This window comes from Herpailurus yagouaroundi, unplaced genomic scaffold, assembly GCF_014898765.1.
Source record: "Herpailurus yagouaroundi ecotype Mexico unplaced genomic scaffold, PumYag 163, whole genome shotgun sequence".
Classification (NCBI taxonomy): Eukaryota; Metazoa; Chordata; class Mammalia; order Carnivora; family Felidae; genus Herpailurus; species Herpailurus yagouaroundi.
Genome location: NW_024412404.1, coordinates 38,151,887 through 38,162,139, shown reverse-complemented (window position 1 = coordinate 38,162,139; position 10,253 = coordinate 38,151,887). Strand labels below are relative to the sequence as shown.

General features: G+C 36.4%; 1 protein-coding gene across 2 annotated transcripts in view; it reads left to right on the top strand.

Annotated features, from left to right (window-relative positions):
- Positions 1 to 10,253, top strand: part of HPSE2 (heparanase 2 (inactive)) — a 665,523-nt gene that overhangs the window by 491,108 nt on the left and 164,162 nt on the right. The gene's annotated exons all lie outside the window — the stretch shown is intronic.

Below are 10,253 nucleotides of genomic sequence, written 5' to 3'. Positions count from 1 at the left end.
TACAGACTCTCTGAGAAGTAATTAGGGAAGCCTGAAGTCAAGAGAGGACAATAAACAAGGACATTAGAGGAATTCAAAGCCTCTGATACCTACAGCTATAGCAAATATGAAACATAGTCCAACTTACAGTGCAAATCCTCACACTAAAGATCTGTTTATCTCAGTTCCTATTACCCATTTCAGCATGTTGACCTTTACCAGAAAATTACAAAGCATACCAAAGGGCAAGGAAAAAACATAGTCTTAACAAATAAAACAAGCATCATAACTAGACCTAGATATGAGCTGGAATTATTAGACAGGAATTTTAAAATTAACTATGATTCATATGTTAAGTGTTCTAATACAAAAAGTATGCAACATGCAAAATTGATGGATAATATAAGCAGAGAGATGGAAACTATACAAAAGAATCAAAAGTAAATATTGGAAATCAAAAGCACTGTAACAGAAATGAAGAATATCTTTAAGGTGCTCGTCAGTAGACTGGACATAGCTAAAGAATAAGTGAGTTTGGGGCGCCTGGGTGGCGCAGTCGGTTAAGCGTCCGACTTCAGCCAGGTCATGATCTCGCGGTCCGGGAGTTCGAGCCCCGCGTCGGGCTCTGGGCTGATGGCTCAGAGCCTGGAGCCTGTTTCCGATTCTGTGTCTCCCTCTCTCTCTCTGCCCCTGACCCGTTCATGCTCTGTCTCTCTCTGTCGCAAAAATAAATAAACGTTGAAAAAAAAATTAAAAAAAAAAAAAAAAAGAATAAGTGAGTTTAAGGAAAGGCCAATAGAAATTTCCCAAACTGAAATGAAGAATGGAAAAAAAAAAAAAAAAACCAGAACATGTAAGAACTGTGGGACAGTGTGACATACACATAATTGTAATACCTGAAGAAGGAGAAAAAGAAAGAGATAACAGAAGAATAATGAAATAATAACTGCTTGAGGTAATTGAAATTTTGAAGTAATAATAGGTGAAAAATTTCCAAAATTAACAAAAGACAAAACCATAGACCCAGGAAGCTCAGAGAATATCAAATCCAATAAATACCAAGAAACCTACACCTAGGAATATCATATTCAAACTGCAGGAAGCCAAAGAAAAAGAGAAAACCTCAAAGGAAGCCAGGGGAAAACTACACTTTACCTATAGAGGACAAGGATATGAAGTACAGTGATATGAAGCAATATGAACAAAGATACGAAGTCTCAGTAGGAAACCATGCAAGCATGAAGAGAATTGTGTGAAATAATTAAAGTCAAAAGAAAAAAACTCACCCACATAGAGTTCTGTATCCAGCAAAATCATCTTTGAAATGTGAAGGGGAAATAAAGGCTTTCTCAGACAAACAAAAACTGAGGGAATTAATCACCAGCAGATTTGCCCTACAAGAAAGAATGAAAGAAGTGTTTTAGGGAGAAGAAATATAGTATAGGTCAAGAATTCAAATCTACATAAAGGAAAATTGTCAAGGAAGGCATAAATGAAGGTAAAATAAATCTTGTATTTTTCTTATTTTTAATTGATCTAAAAGATATCTGTTTAAAGTAATAATAGTAACAATGTATTAGATAATTTTAGTATATGGGTAAGTGAAATGAATGACAGCAGTACCAAAAGAAGCAGGAGGGAAAAATTGAGGATAATGTTTTAAGTTACTTACAGTACATGTAAAATGTTATATTTTTATTTTTAAGGTACATTTAGATTAAAACATATTGGAAGCTCTAGAGCAACTACTTAAATTTTTAGAAAGAAGTATATTGCATGCTAAGAGAGGAGATAAAATGTAATGATATACAATGTTAAATTAAAACCAGGAAAAGAGGGGACCAAAAATAAAATAAAATAAAAAACAAAAAAAATATTCAAGGAAGAGAAAATACTCATATACTAAATCTTAATCCCAACTATAGCAATGATTACTTTAAGTATGAAGTAAAAGACACCAATTTAAAGACAGAGATGTCTGGAAAAGTGTTTTGGGGGCTAGTTGTTGAATGGTGAGGTTTGGTGGGCTGTGCAGAGATAAAGTGCAGAGGCCAGGATGGCAATTTGGTTTTTGGGGAAACCAAAAGATCCCTGAAAGGGAGATGCCCCCCGTGCCATTTTCCTATTCTTCTCGTCTTTACATAGTTCCTTCTACTCTAATTGCCCAGCATGTAACCAGAATATTAAGTGAAGTTTTACTATTTTGCTCTTAATTTAGAAATCAAGCTATCATCTTCCCTCTCAAAGAAAAAAAGAAACAGAATTTCTTTGCTTTTTATTTCTGTCTTGATTAAATTTTGGTTAAGTCCTTAAAATAAAGAGAATTCTTTAAAGGGGGGCTGTTCTTCTACCTAAAAATCTTTGTAGTCAGTTTGTTTTTTCTTCATGTTCAAACAAAAGCTCCTTTAATCACAGAGAAGACAACCTGCTAATGCTTTCCCTGATTCTCAGCCTGTTTTATGGTTTAATGATGACAGTGAATTTGTAAGATATTTGAAGGAAAAAAAAAAAAACAGGACATTTTAGGGTATGATAAAAATTTCAATTTTTTGAAGGTTTTTGAAGGGAAGGATGGTAAGGAATCATTTCTTTGTTGAGAGCTATGTGACATTTTACCTTGAAATTATGACATTAAAATTCCTACTTGCTAAATAAATCTAATCAAATCATATGTCAGGTACAAATCATGTAATTATACATTCTGAGTACTAGCCCAAGGATTTGAATTTTATTTCATGGTACCGATGTGATTTATCATATTTATTCAGCTAGAAAGTAAGTATATGTTGTGATTAAACATGATACATATCTAACTTCAAATATTGGCCTGTGCCATTTTACTAACAAGATATTCAACTTCTCTGAGACTCATTTTTCCATATGTAAAACATGAACACGAATAGATTCTACCTAGACTCCAGAATATAGCTAGCATATAGCATGAGTTCCACAAGTGTTTATTGAACAAATAATCTCATAATATTGTGTATTATAAATATATATGATGCATGACACATACTAAGCATTCAGTAACTGTTAGTTTTATACTGTCATCAGCATCCTTATCATGAATTTCCCTATTTGATTGGAAGGGGACATTCAGCTAAAATGGAAGAGGGTGTATTATTGTTTCTAGGAGAGTAATGTCTAAGTATTTCTCCTAAACAATCAGAACTAGCTATCTTCTAGTTATAACCAATCGAAAATTTGATATTTAAGGTGTCTTATTTATTATGGAAGACTCATAACAGCCAATTATATACACCAAACTTACCTTTCATTATAGAGGCAGCAGAATGAAGTTTTCAAGCATATAGAAACTTAGGAAAAAGTTAGTTATGCACAAGACTTTGTTGAAAATCTTCTACTTGAAGATGAAGTAGCCAAACAAAAATGGAATCATGATGGGTAAATGGTGGTAAAAGGGATTGGTTGTAAATATAAACTAAATTTAACTATTTTTATATTTAAGGATTAAGATTAAAAATTAAAATTTCTGGTATTATAGTTAAAAATAAGTTATAGAAATTTTAGCTTCCAGAAAAGATGGAGTATACATACTTTTGCTTATTCCTCTATTTAGGTAAAACTAAAGCTCTAGCTATTGTTTGTAGACATGAAAAATTCTGAAAGATGGAAAGAATAAGGTAGCCTAGGAATCAGGGAACAGCACAGTACTGAACTCCTTGGTTTGGGGTTTTTTTGTGTGTGTGGTGTTTTTTTGTTTTTTTTTTTTTTTCTGCATAGATCCCAGACGTGGTTCTAGAGGAGCTGGCAACCGAGAAGCACCAACAGATACAAACAAAACATGCTCCAACAAAGGCCAGCTCTCCCTATCCAGAGGTCCAGGAAAGGAACAGCCTAGCAAAATAGAAAAATTTTAGACAATAACCACTGTACTCTAGTAAAACCCCACAGAAAAACCATGGTACTGTCCCCACCCCAACCCCTGCCAGCAAAGGTCAAACAAAATGCTGAGACTTTCACCCTGACCAGACTATGAATAAGCATCTCAAAAACCCCACTGGGGTGCCATCAGTGAAGGCCTAATGAGGAGTGCTGGGATTTTCACTTCTGCTAGTTTATAATGAAGACCCTCTCTACCATCCCACTCAGTGTTAGTGGAAACAAAATGGGGAACCTGGAATCCTACCTCCACTTGTCAGGAATGACACATCTCTTCCCCTCCCCTCTGGGATTCTGTCAGAAGATACCTACTGGAGACTCAGGACTTTCACCACTATCCAGCAGTAGTGAGGTTACTCCACCATTTGTGTCAGTGGAGGCCATGTGAGGAGCAGTAATGAGGCACTCCTACCCCTTGAACTTAGGGTAGTATATCAGTAGTATATCAGATGTCTAGTGGGGAGTTGGAACTTCTACACCCAATCACCAGTAATGAGTTCCCCTATCTCCTGAGTGTCAGTGAGGGTCAGGTGGGGAACCTGGACTTCCAACCATACATGACCGTGATGAGGCAGTGTTCCCTTCTTACCCTGCCAGAGTGGTGTCTGAGGAGGCCAACCAAAACAGAAGAGTTAAATAAGATGCAGAGTCTTATAACACAATTCCCAAAATGTCCAGATATCATGTAAAAAAATCACTTGTCAGGGAACCTGGGTGTCTCACCCAGTTGAGCATCTGACTTCAACTCAGATCCTGATCTTGAGGTTTAAAAGTCTTGCATATATGATGTATACAAGTTAGCTCAGAGCCTGGAGCCTGCTTTAGATTCTGTGTCTCCCTCTCTTTCTGTCCCTCCTCTGCTTGTGCTCTCTCTCTCTCTCTCTCAAAAATAAATAAACATTAAAAAAAATTTTTTTTAATCATTTCTCTACCAAAACCCAGAAAAATATCAACTTGAATGAGAAAAAATAATTAATAGATGCAAACATTGAGATAACAGAAATGTTCAAATTATCTAAGGATTTTAATTCGGCCATCATAGTGGTGCCTGGGTGGCTCAGTCAGTTAAGTGTATGACTTCAGCTCAGGTCATGATCTCAGGGTTTATGGGTTCCAGCCCTGTGTCAGGCTCTGTGCTAAGAGCTCAGAGCCTGGAACCTACTTCAGATTCTGTGTCTCCCTCTCTCTCTGTCCCTCCCCCACTCATGCTCTGTCTCTCTCTCTCATAAAAAAACCTTAAAAAATTTAATAATAAAAAAATCAGCCATCATAAGACTATTTCAATGAACAATTACAAAAACTCTTGAAGCAAATGAAAAAATAGACTCAGAAAAGAAGTAGGAAGTCTCAACAAAGAAATAAAAGGTATGAAGAATAACCAAATGGATGTGAAAATACAGAAAATGAAATAAAAACTCAGTGGATGTGGTCAACAGCAGAAATAAAGAGATAGATTTTTAAAAACCAGTGAACTTGAAGAAATAATAATAGAAATTACCCAATCTGAACAATAGAACAGAGACTAGAAAACAATAAGATAAAATAATGAGCAGAGTCTCAAGGATCTGTAGGACCAAAACAAAAGATCTAACTAACATTTGTGTCAAAACTTGTCTATCTAGCAATCTCTATCCAGCAAAAAGATCCTTCAGGAATAAAAGGGAAATCAAGACATTTTCAGATGAAGGAAAAAATAAGAGAGTTTGTTGACAGAAGACCTACCTAAAAGAATGGCTAAAGTAAATTTTCTAAAAAGAAAAGAACTAATAAAATATGGAAACTTAGGGGCGCCTGGGTGGCTCAGTCGGTTAAGTGGCCAACTTCGGCTCAGGTCATGATCTCCCGGTCCGTGAGTTCGAGCCCGGCGTCGGGTTCTGTGCTGACAGCTCAGCGCCTGGAGCCTGTTTCAGATTCTGTGTCTCCCTCTCTCTGACCCTCCCCCATTCGTGCTCTGTCTCTCTCTGTCTCAAAAATAAATAAACGTTAAAAAAAAATATGGAAACTTAGAGCATCAAGTAGGAAAATTGAAAAACAGAAAGGTAAAAGTTGAATACATGCAGTAGACTTTATTTCTCCTCTTGAGTTTCCTAAATTATGTTTGATGGTTGAAGCAAAAATTTTAACACTGACTGATGTAGTTGTCAATAATTGTAACGCTGGCTGATGTGGTTGTCAGTGTTGGAGAGACATAGGAGTAATACCCTTCTCTTTTTAAATTTTTCATAAAAACATTTCAAGGGACAAGTATCCAATATTCATTATTACTTATTATACTTTAACTTCTTTTTCTTCTATTACACTCAAATACCATTAAATTTTATCTATTTTGTTAAGAAAACAGAATATATAACATGATAAAATTGTTGATATCAGTGTTTTATTATGAATATATATGAATATATATTATGTATATATATACATAATTTTCATATATATGTATATATATATATATATACATAATATATATATACACACACACAAAGCTGTCTGCAGTGATTTTCTCTGAATGTTGATAAAAGTGGTGCATTGGGATATGGTATGATTATTAAACTTCTTTGTACTTTTTGTTATCATGTTAAAGTTTTAAAATGAGTATGTATTTTTATTACAGAATCATTGTTTTGTTTAAAAATTAGTAAACCATAAGAGACTCTTAACTACAGAGAACAAACTGAGCATTGCTGGAGAAGGGGAAGGTGGATGGGGGGATGGGCTAAATGGGTGATGGGCATTAAGGAGGAGGGCACTTGTTGGGATGAGCACTGGATGTTATATGTAAGTGATGAATCACTAAATCCTACTCCTGAAACCAATTTTACTGTATATATTAACTAACTAGAATTTATTTATGTATTTATTTAATTAATTAATTAATTAATTAATTTTTTTAGAGAAAGAAAGCATAAGCAGGGGAGGGGGAGAGAGAGAGGGAGACACAAAATCTGAGACACAGAATCTGAATCTGAAGAGTCTAAGCTGTCAGCACAGAGCCTGATGTGGGGGCTTGAACCCATGAACCTTGAGATCATGACCTGAACTGAAGTCGGATGCTGAACTGACTGAGCCACTCAGGCACCCCTTAACTAACTAGAATTTAAATAAAAACTTGAAATAAAGAAATTAAAAAAATAAATATTGGGGCGCCTGGGTGGCACAGTCGGTTAAGCATCCGACTTCAGCCAGGTCACGATCTCGCGGTCCGTGAGTTTGAGCCCCGCGTCAGGCTCTGGGCTGATGGCTCAGAGCCTGGAGCTTGTTTCCGTTTCTGTGTCTCCCTCTCTCTCTGCCCCTCCCCTGTTCATGCTCTGTCTCTCTCTGTCCCAAAAATAAATAAACGTTGAAAAAAAAATTAAAAAAAAATAAATATTATGAATCAAAAGAATACAGCAATTGAAAATAAAGTATTTAAAGGAAAATTACAATTTTATTTTTAAATATTAGTGATACTGAAATTAAATCACACAATAATGCAATACTGAAATTTAAAATATCCTGCCAGAAATGGTTTCCTTGGGGGCTCAAGTAACATTTCTATGCAACACAGAAACTGATTTTATGTTTACCACAGTCTTGAAATCTAAAAGATGAGTATGTCTCTCCATGTCAACCTCTTAGTGTCTCTTAACACATATATACACATATGCATGTGTGCACACAGACGTATGTTCATGGTAAATAGTGTCTTCAAAGGTTTTATATGGTGAGAGCCAGCCTTTCTTTTTAAATGAATAAGTGGCAATTGTCATGAAAAGAGATATATTGATGTAAGATTTTCTCGAGGTGTAATATTCTACATGGTGAATATACTTCAAGGAGGTATAGCTCTATGACACTGAATTTGCTGGGAATAAAAGTTAAATGCAGGAACTAAAATATATAGGATGTTGGCAGGTGTAGTTACGGAAGCAGTTTCTGTGTGTGTGTGTGTGTGTGTGTGTGTACATGTGTGGGTGCGTGTGTATGTGCATGTGCACATTTGTGAACATTGGGTATCTGTACATAAGCAGCCTCATGAAAGGTAGAGGTGAACCTCTGGGTTTCTGCATATGTGATGTATGCAAATTAGAATATGTGATTTTCTTCAGAGTGAGAATGCCTAAATAAATCTACCTCAAACTATCATTGTCCCTCAGAGTGAAAACTCAGGTTTTCCACAGAAACCTACTAGAGAATACTGAATGTAGAGTTAAAAGACTGCCACCTACTGATATGTGACCTTTAGTAATTGGCCTGCCTTCCGAAGTGCAGATTCCATGTCCTCCTTGGTCAGCAGTAATTGCCTTGGTCACTGTTTTCATCCTGGACAGATATTCACCTTGCCTAGATGTAGAAGAAGAAAGATGATCTCTCCCCTCATCAACTATTAGTCGCATGGCATAAGAATTCAACCCCCTGTTGACAGTCACCCAGTTGATTCAAACTAAAATTAACTAGGATTCTCTAGGTTATTCTTTTTATTTTCATACCAGGGACCATTTCTTTCCAAAGGATGCCTCTTTATTATGAACTGCTGATCAAAAAGATTGGTGAAATGAAGTTTTGTTGTAACAAATACCTATGCACTAGTAAATAGAACACTAATTGCTTTAATAAATAAACCCCCAAATCTCAGTGGTCTAAACAGTTTGTTTTTCATTAATGTCATATCCAATCCTGATATACCTGATAGATGGCCTTATATGTGGTCATTCCAGGACCCATGCTTTTTCCATCTCATGACTTCTCCTTGGAGACTTTCCATTCCTCTGGCGGTGGGGAAAGAGGCTATATGGAAGACATGTTAATTTCTGCTCAGAAGTGATACACATCTCCATCAAGTTCAGCCCAGAAGTGATATATTACTTCTGTTCACATTGCTTTGGGCTGATTAGTCTTTTAAGCCCCTTTCCTTTGGCAGTGGCAGAGAAATAATAGGTTCTGGCTGAGCAGCTGCTTCTTGGCAAACAGCTCTGCACTATAGAAGGAGAGCACCAAATTTTGGTGGTCAGTAAGCTTTCTCCACCCCATCCAGGGGCACAAGCTCTGGTGAATGTGGAGCTCACTTCATGTGCCTACCCCTCTGTCAAAGATCACAGCCTGAGTGGTTGCTAAGTCCTTCAAACGGTCGTTTTATATATTTTGTCTTGGATTTTGAGTTGTCTGTGACAGAATGGTAATTCTTACACCAGTTATTCCATTATGGCTGGAATAGGAAGTAGTTCTTGATTTTAACCCCAGGCTTTCTTTTTTTTTTTTTTTAATTTTTTAAAATGTTTATTTATTTTTGAGAGAGAGAGAGAGGGAGAGAGAGAGATCAGGAGAGAGGCAGAGAGGGAGACACAGAATCTGAAGCAGGCTCCAGGCTCTGAGCTGTCAGCACAGACCTCACAAAGCTGTGAGATCATAATTTGAGTTGATGTTGGATGCTTAAACGACTGAGCCACCCAGGCGCCCCTAACCCAACATTTCTTAAACCTGTTTGACCATGGAACCACTTTTCTTCATATAACAGTTATTAAAAGACTTTGAAAAACATTTTTGCAGAGTAAATCTATACCACCTCCATTCCTTTACTTATCTCCCCAGGTGTTTGCTTTTGTTGTTTTGGTTTTTTTTTTTTTTTATTTTGTGGTAATGTTTTGTTTTCTAGAGAAATTTGAGTTTAGCTCAGTTTTGTTCAATTGATCGGTATTGTTAAAGTAGGCAAGACTAAAGGCAGTTGGAAAGCAATTGTACTGGATTACAGGACAGATGAAGTAAACACAGTACTCTCTAGCTCCACATGGGCAGAACAGAGAAGAGGAGTGCTTGCTATCTTTTGCTTAGTACATACAAGATCTCGGGTTTCCTACTTTATCTCTGTGAGCCACAGTTTGTAATCTGCAAAACAAGGAGTGTTCATGACGTTAAATGAGACCCATTATGTAAAATATCTAGTAAATAAGAAGTAACTTAATACATATAAGGCTCCTTCCTTCCTCTTTCTTCTATGTTCTCCTAGTTAGTAAGGCACTAACTTAATTATAGTTAAGTTAGTTGTGCTATTCTGCTACAGATATTGACAATTATATGAAAAGATGCCAGGGAAAGAATGAGGTAACCATATAGGCAGTTCCCAATAAATAAACACTGAGTTTCAAAAGTATTGCATATAGATGGTTAGGTTCTAGTAACTTAGAACTTGACATTCTTACTATTGATGCCCCACAGTTAATTGGCCATGAAGCTAATGACTGAAGCTTTGAGCCCCTCACTTGTCTTGGCTCCCCAGAGTGCAGGGGATGCTGAAAGTTGTAGAATGTTCTAGGTGGAAAGGGGTAGAGCAGTTTGCTATCAGGAAGTAGTACTATGTAAGCATTTCTGATAAATTGCTGAAAGAGCTCTCAGAA